The 8357-nt window shown below is 36.8% G+C and overlaps 1 pseudogene; it reads right to left on the bottom strand.

Annotated features, from left to right (window-relative positions):
• Positions 1-1441: 1441 nt before the first annotated feature.
• LOC103680886 lies at positions 1442-2261 on the bottom strand (annotated as a pseudogene).
• Positions 2262-8357: the final 6096 nt, after the last annotated feature.

Raw genomic sequence — 8357 nt, 5'->3', positions numbered from 1 at the left:
GGAGACAGATCTGCATCTACAGGCTGCAAATTTGCCCTTCTAAGTGAAAAAACGAACAAACAAAAAGATACTAGGAGCATTAATATTCTGAGACTAAGAATTTTAGAAACATTGTTCTAGAAAGTGGAGAGTCATTGAAGAATTTTGAGATGGATATAACATCATTAAAGCCATGTTTTGGGGGAGGTTGAGAAAAAGGCAGAGATATCAGTGTGAATTTAATATAGGGAGATAGTGTACCCCAGATAGCATAGGATGGTCCTGGTTTAGGCCTGTAGTCCAGTATAACTATTGATAGTGTGCCCTTTCCTTCTCATGGGTGTCGTGATTTGGAGAGTAAGTAACACCTAATCAGTGGGCTACATTGGCCATCTCTTTGGTGAACAGAACCCCAGTCACAGGATTCCAACTTGTTCCTGTCAACATTTAAGATCTTTTTTTTTAGTGGGAGGCCCTTTATCCAGTCGTGGCATATCATAGTTGAGGTGTGGGTAGAGAGAGTGCTCACAAGAGAACAGTAGAAGTTGACATTTCCAAGGTACTTTGTTGCTACAGTGATGGTAGTATGGTTGACAAGTTTAGATATTTCTATAATCATAGGAAAATATGGGGAAAGACAAATATCAAACAGGGAGTACTGATTTTTTCAGGTGAAGTGAACTGAATGGGAGGAAAGGGAAGATTATGTGTTTTTATTTATATATTTCTATGTTGGTTGAATTGGTAAAATTCAATTATATTTTAAATTTAAAAAATAATAAAAAATTAAAAATTTAAAATAAAATTGTATTTGTAAAATTGGTTAAAAAAAAAGACCCAATAAAATTATTTTGTAAGTATTAGGGAGAATGTTAAATTGGTTTTAGATCTGGTGATATCCTGACATATTTACACATTTACACACATTTATCTTCTTGTGATCTTGGCTGCTTTATGAAGCGCTCGTGTTTTTCATACCTGGTAAGTAAGTGATACACCTTTCTGTTGCAGTGTACTTAATTTTTAGTTCTTAAAGAGTAAAGAAATGGATTTCTACGTCAAAGATTACTGAGCAATAAGTGGACTTTAATCATCTAGATAACAAAAATAATAATAGTTACCAATACTGTCTGCGAGATACCATATCAAGATGACATCTCCATGCCCTAGCATAGTTCTGCAAGGTGGATATTATAATTATCATTTTACAGATGAAGAAATGGCCTCAGAAACGCTCAGTAACACATCTAAGACCACACAGTTAGTGTCAGCCTGGGATTTCCACTCATGTTTGTTTGTTTCAAAACCTGTGCAGTTGTAAGTAAACAAGGAAGGCATGTGTAGCAATATTAGATTTTAGAACTCTCAAACTTTGGATCTAAGTATAGCTATTAGTCATTCCAGCAGGTTGCATGGGGGAATATNTTTTTTTACTTTTATTTGCATTTGTTTTATGCAGAATTTACTCCCGGGCCAGAAGTTTTTGTTTCTTCAGTTTTTTTCTGGAATATCTGTATCTTCCATGCAACCTCTTCTGGCTTAGGGACAATCTGCTCTTTTTCAGTAAGGATCATCTCGATGTGGCAGGGAGAGCTCATGTATGGGTTAATCCTACCATGAGCCCTGTAAGTTCAATGCCACATCTTGGGGGCTTTGTTCACCTGGATGTGCTCAATGACCAGAGAATCTACATCTAAACCCTTAAGTTCAGCATTACTCTCTGTATTTTTAAGCATGTGCAGTAAAAATTCAGCACTCTTTTTGGGCCATCATCCCTGCATCCAGCCCCACTGTTGGCCTAGGCACACCTACCAACCCCACCACTGTAGCGATGGAATGGCGCACATTGCTTCTGCAAAGCGACATCCTTCAGATACTTGGTGGCTTTTCGGATATGCTTACCCTTGATGGCCTGGGCAGTTTCACATGTGTTCTTAAAGTGAACACAAAGATTTGAACCTCTTGATTTGCATGGTTTTGTAGGGCTTTCTGGGTCAAGTGAGTAGCCAGCCATTTTCAGAGATTACCTCAGGCTGCTTATGGGAAGAGCAAGACCTACAATCTTGGTGTAAGGTAGATAGTTGGTGGACTATATATGATGGTATTTAGTCATTGTCATAATAAAAGGACCTTTTAGTGAAATAGTTGTATTGTGACGGGATGAACATTTGTATTTTTTTCTTGTTATTAATATCTCAAAGCTTGTGGCTATTAAGTAATTCTCATACCAGTGTTATAAAGATAGTTTTAAGATAATGTTTAACAAGGGCACCTGGGTGTCTCAGTCAGGTAAGTGTCTGGCTTTTGATTTCGGCTCAGTTCATGATCTCATTGTCCTGGGATCAAGCCCTGCATGGGGCACCAGGCTCAGCAGGAAGTCTGTTTGAGATTCTCTCTCTCCTCTCCCTCTCCCCCTCCCTCCACTCATGCACATTCATTCTCTGTCTATGGAATAAATAAATGAATCTTTTTTTAAAAAAGATAATGTTTGATAACATTATGGCACACTCTCAGAGGTGGCCCTCTTTTCCACTACTCTATTGAATGCAAAGCATGTCATTCACAGAGTCAAGGTTCTTGGACTCTTCCTGGTCGCACGTGTCTATGAAACTCCTAGTGACTAGTATTCTTTGGTTTGTCTACCTGGGTAACTGTAGGGAAGTCGCTTATATTTTTGAGGAACTTACATTTGAGTAACTATAGCCCTTCAAAAACTTCCTCTCTTCCAACCATTTCTGGGAAGCCCCCAGGGGAAGTCTCATTTGCTTGTGAATCAGCCTGGACCACAGTTTGCTTTTTATACTCTTTTTATGTATATTAATAGCTGGAACTCTGATGCTATTGTTACCCTTCCTCAAGCCTCTGCCCTGTTGCTGATGTTTCTCCCTATCCAGAACCTATTTTTCACCCTATGCCAAGGCTCCCTGGTTGTCATAATGAAATAGTCTGTGTGAATAGCTCCCCTAGAGCTGTGAAGCGCATAACCTGTGCAATGTATGACTAAAGCCCTGGTTAAGCCAGACCCACTAGTTTACTAAACTAGACATATCTGAATCTCCTACTAAGAGAACAGAAGTGATGAATATTTCCTACATATAGAAATATAAGTTGTGGGGCGCCTGGGTGGCTCAGTTGCTAAGTGTCTGCCTTCAGCTCAGGGCGTGATCCCAGTGTTCTGGGATCGAACCCCACATCAGGCTCCTCCACTGGAAGCCTGCTTCTTCCTCTCCCACTCCCCCTGCTTGTGTTCCCTCTCTCGCTGGCTGTCTCTATGTCTGTCAAATAAATAAAATCTTAAAAAAAAAAGAAATATAAGTTGTTACTATTATAAATATTAATTTGTGACAATTCAGAAAGAGACATTGAGTCTTATGCCCTGATTGAGGAGAAAGTCTTGGTCATACGTGATATAAGTGATAGAAGGCAGGTAAAAAACCTTTCAGTGACCTTTAACAATCTTGTACTCTGTGATTATAACATTACACATGCATCCACATAGATAACCAAAGAAGGCTATGGACCTAAAAGGTTGTCTCTACAAAAATAGCATTGCAGTTCCATTTTCAGTATTCTGAGACTGAGAAAGTTTAAGTTCAATGACAAAAATTAGAAGAGAGCAAAAGAATAGAAAAGCTGGTAAATTTTTTTTCATATTTTACATATGTATATATAAATGTATACACACATATAAAGATTAACTCTAGAGTCTGCTCGAAAGAACTAAGGAGTTATTTCTGCTTTTAAAAATAAGAACAAAAAGCAAATGTGAAAACTTTTAAATTAAATTCTAACATTTTCAAACAAGTGCTGCCTGGGAGATCACGCAAAGCATCCAAAGCCTAAATTGAATGTATGTTGGCAAGAGCATCTTCACATCTCTCTAAATAACTAGCTAATACAGTCAGTATTTTGCACCTCATCGAGGCCTGGCACTTATTTGCAAAATGTTCCAGTCAATTGTCAACTAAAAAGAATGTAGAATTTCAATCCTTTTTGGGGTGGGGGTTGGGGGGACCGGCAAAAGTTTTCTATTCTCCCAAAGAATATTGTACTGCAAAGACCGAAATTCTCTAGGGGCTGCCAAGACTGCTGTCAGGTGTAATCTACCCCGTCAACATTTTTAGGAGAAAGACAGAATCAACACAAAAACAAAAGATGAAGCCATTAAAAAAGGAGATATAGAAGCACCCATTTTTAAGCTGCTATAACTAAGCATTTTATCTAATCTAGTAGAGAACAAAAAATATATTCTAAATTGTTTCTCTTTTCCTTATTCTTTTGCCAGGCCTCTATCTCACCACAACAAAGGTTCATCAATAATTTGACCTTTTATTTAATCGTTTATTTATTTAAAAGCAAGGCAAGTGATAGCAAACAAGTATCGGCTGCACAGCTTAACAGTCAAGGAATGTATATCTAATGGGGGAAGAGACATGAACTGAAACTGTTATAATACAGAACAGAAAACAAGAGGCATCATGAAAGAAGACAAAGGGGCTATTAGCATCCAAAAAAAAAAAAAAAAAAAGATGCATTGGGTGGAGATTGGTGTCTCTTATTTTTTGAACCCACCTGCATTATAGGCATTATGCTTAGGGTTCTATGCATTAAATCCTCTTAACAACCTTATGTGGTTGATATTATCCCCATTTTACAGATGAGGAAATTGAGATGTAGAGGTTAATATATTTGATTCAATTTCCACAACAGATGGTAGGGCTGATATTAGACCTAATATCTCTAACTCCAATTTCTGGCAGGAAGGCTTTAGGAAATACTTCACAGAGAAGGGGCATTCACACAGATTCTTGAGAATTAGGAGGATTTGAACAGTGTGTGATACAGGAAAAGCTCATTTCATGATGAAGAAATAGTGTGGGCGTGGGGGTTAAAGTTTGGTTGGAGCCCAGGGTAGGAGCAAAGTTTCTCTACTGAGCTGGGGCTTATAGCTAGTTTATAAATTGAAAACTTGATAAAAGTGGAGGTCCCTTAAAAAGTTAAAAATTGAGCTACCCTGTGATCCAGCAATTGCACTACTGGGTATTTAACCCAAAGATACAGACGTAGTGAAGAGAAGGGCCATATGCACCCCAATGTTCATAGCATCATTGTCCACAATAGCTAAATTGTGGAAGGAGCCGAGATGCCCTTCAACAGATGACTGGATTAAGAACATGTGGTCCATATATACAATGGAATATTACTCAGCCATCAGAAAGAACGATTACCCAACATTTGCAGCAACATGGACGGGACTGGAGGAGATAATGCTAAGTGAAATAAGTCAAGCAGAGAAAGACAATTATCATATGGTTTCACTCATTTATGGAACATAAAAAATAGGAAGATCGGTAGAAGAAGGAAGGGAAGAATGAAGGGGGGGTAAAAAGAAGGGGAAATGAACCATGAGAAACTGTGGACTCTGAGAAACAAACCGAGGGCTTCAGAGCGGAGGGGGATGGGGGATTGGGATAGGCCGGTGATGGGTATTAAGGAGGGCACATATTGCATGGTGCACTGGGTGTTATACGCAAATAATGAATCATGGAACATTACCTCAAAAACTAAGGATATACTGTATGGTGACTAACATAACATAATAAAAAATTATTATAAAAAAAGTGGGGAAATAGTTAAAAAAGCAACATATGTAAGCCTTTATTTTAATATAAAATGTACAAGTGGGTATTTATTTGTCAGTCATCTCTTGAGGAACCAAATCATTTTCTTGGAGTATGAATCTGCTGATTGTAGTCCTTATCCATAATACACTATTTTATGCCTGATTTGATATAAACCAGTTTGGTTTATTTAAAATAGAGCAAAACTGGGAGACACAATCTGGTGTGGTATACTGGATTTTTATTACTTTTTTTCTCAATTTGTTATTGCTGTCTTGTCCATTCCTGGTTTGACATCATTTTTTTATTGGCTTGTTGGTGTTTTCTTTTTTTTTTAAATCAAGCATATAACTTAGTGTTCATAGAAACAGTTTTCTTTCTGTACTCATATTTTATCAGTTTTCATATTTAATTAAATCATATAATTGCAAGAACAAGTAAGACTGGCATAAATAGGTTTGGACAAGCATACAGCTAATTGGTGGGAGAAGGGCACAGATGTACTGTATAGCTTTCTAGCCTGGAGTGTTTAATCATCCATGTTTTACAGAGGAATGGAGAGCATTGATCTGATGAGTCAATTAAACAGAAATGTGTTAAAAGAACTGCTGTTGCAGTGGAAAAATAGGAGATAATATATATTAGGGTCAGGTCTTTCAGGGCCTTGAATGCCAAGCTAAGTAGTTTAGTCATCATTGATTAGCCATTGTTGCCATACCCACAGTTGTGGAATCATTGTGCTCAGAGCTGTGGATAGCCACGATTAATTTAAATACTGCCTAGAGAGACTGGGCAAAGAAAATAGTCAGTGTGAAAGGAGAAGAGGGGATGGATGTGAAAGTATTTTGGGTGTAGGGTAATTAGGACATGACAGTGGACCAGATATGAATGTGGTATTCAAGATACCTTTCTTATAAAAGTGAGTAAGTAGGCATTTGCTGCCTTGACATTATATGAAATTCCAGGGACTTTACTAGTGCTTTGGACTTCTTGTTTCCACTTAGCTTTAATCATTCTGCATACCTCCCAGTGGTTGCACTGATATCTGCTACATTAACCCTTGTCCATCACTGTGTGTACAGCCTCCCCTGTATTTCGCACTGTTGTGTATTATTTTCTAGTTGTTATAGTATATACCCTATTGCGCTGATACTAAGATGCATTTCTATTTTTTTTTTTTCATTTTAGCATCTCTAAAATCAGAATGCATCTTAAAATGTCAGGGCATCTTGACAGATGATGATGTGTCAAAACTTAATTGGCTACATGTTTTTCCTTTCTTAGGGTTCAAAAAATAGCTGTGTTTTGTAACATATAGTATCTTCCCTCCTCAACCAGTTTATAAATTCTAGGGGCAATTCTCAGATCCCTTTTCTTCTGCATCCTTTAATGCCTCATATAGTGCCAGGCACATAGTATACTCTTAGTGAATATTTGTTGACTTATTGTTAACTTGAGTTAGAGTCATGATAGGTCAGTTCATGAATATGGCATTGTATAAGTATTTGGAAAGTACAGTATTCTGAGCTTCAAGGAAACTTCCACAATCTCTTAAGGAGACTCTAAGAAATGAAGAAATGTAGAAATGTAGATTTCCACTCAGAAATCACAATGTGAGCAAGAATTAACTTGGTTGGCTTGATATTTAAAAAAAATTAAGATCTGTTATTGATTAACTCTCATGACACCAAAGGAATTTTTGAAGAGGGCTATTTGATTTTTCTTCTGTTTGTATTCTTCCTTGTGAATGTATCAATTATTGGATGGGGAAAAAGTGAGGAGAGAAGAAGGAAAGATTCAGGTAATAAAGCTGTTTAGACTCTATAAGACAAAAATATTTTTGATAAAGTTGACTGTTCCAAGATTTGTCTTAGCTCAAAAAGCCTGAAAGAAGATGTCTGAGTATACATATGTTTGAAGGCACAGTGGCATTTAGGCAAAGGAAACAGGCTAGTTTAGCAGTATCCTAAGGAAAATGGTCAAAAATAAGTGTGCATTATCTGGCAATTTATTCAATTTTCTATGCGAATGTAGAAATTGCTTTTCTTAGAAAAATTAATGAGTGATGGAAATATATTTTCAAATGCTCTGCTGATACAAATCATTAATGAAATTATAGATAATGAGAGTTTTGAATGAAAAGATGTTTGCATTATCTACAAATAGAAGGTGAAAAATGAGGGTTTAGCACAACATTTCCAGGTGGGAGTGAGTTTTTTGGAATCTGAAGACAAAAGTAAGAGATTACAATGAGTATTATTTAAGTCTTCCTTTCTTACATCACAGAACCTAAGCCACATTGGAAAACCAAACCACATTTACAAAGTGCACCCTTCCTGGAAAAATCCATTCCTTGTAGGGAATGAATATACCTTTCCCCATTAGTAGAGTCTATGCCAGCCCTGTTAGGAAAATGGTAGTAGAAACAGAACTATAAAAATAAAATGTTTAATGAGAAAATATTTAGTGAGGCCATAATATGGTATTGATTTATAATCATGATAAAAAAAGCAGAGATGATTTGTACTATTTATCCTGACAGCTTCCTTTTGAGTTGACTTTCCTAGGGTTATTAAAGATTAAATAATGCCAAGAAATTAAGACATTGCCAACTTTTGGTTATTGGTGTGAAGAGGTAGTTTATTGGCATATAATTAATAACAAATATTGACTTCCAATATATACTATAATGTTTCCCAAACTTTGCTGCACATTGGAATTACTTGGGAATCTTTAAAAAATATTTTTTTGGGTCCC

The sequence above is a fragment of the Ursus maritimus genome, unplaced genomic scaffold (genome assembly GCF_017311325.1).
Source record: "Ursus maritimus isolate PB19 unplaced genomic scaffold, ASM1731132v1 scaffold_36, whole genome shotgun sequence".
NCBI lineage: Eukaryota > Metazoa > Chordata > Mammalia > Carnivora > Ursidae > Ursus > Ursus maritimus.
This window is presented reverse-complemented; position numbering and strand designations above follow the sequence as displayed.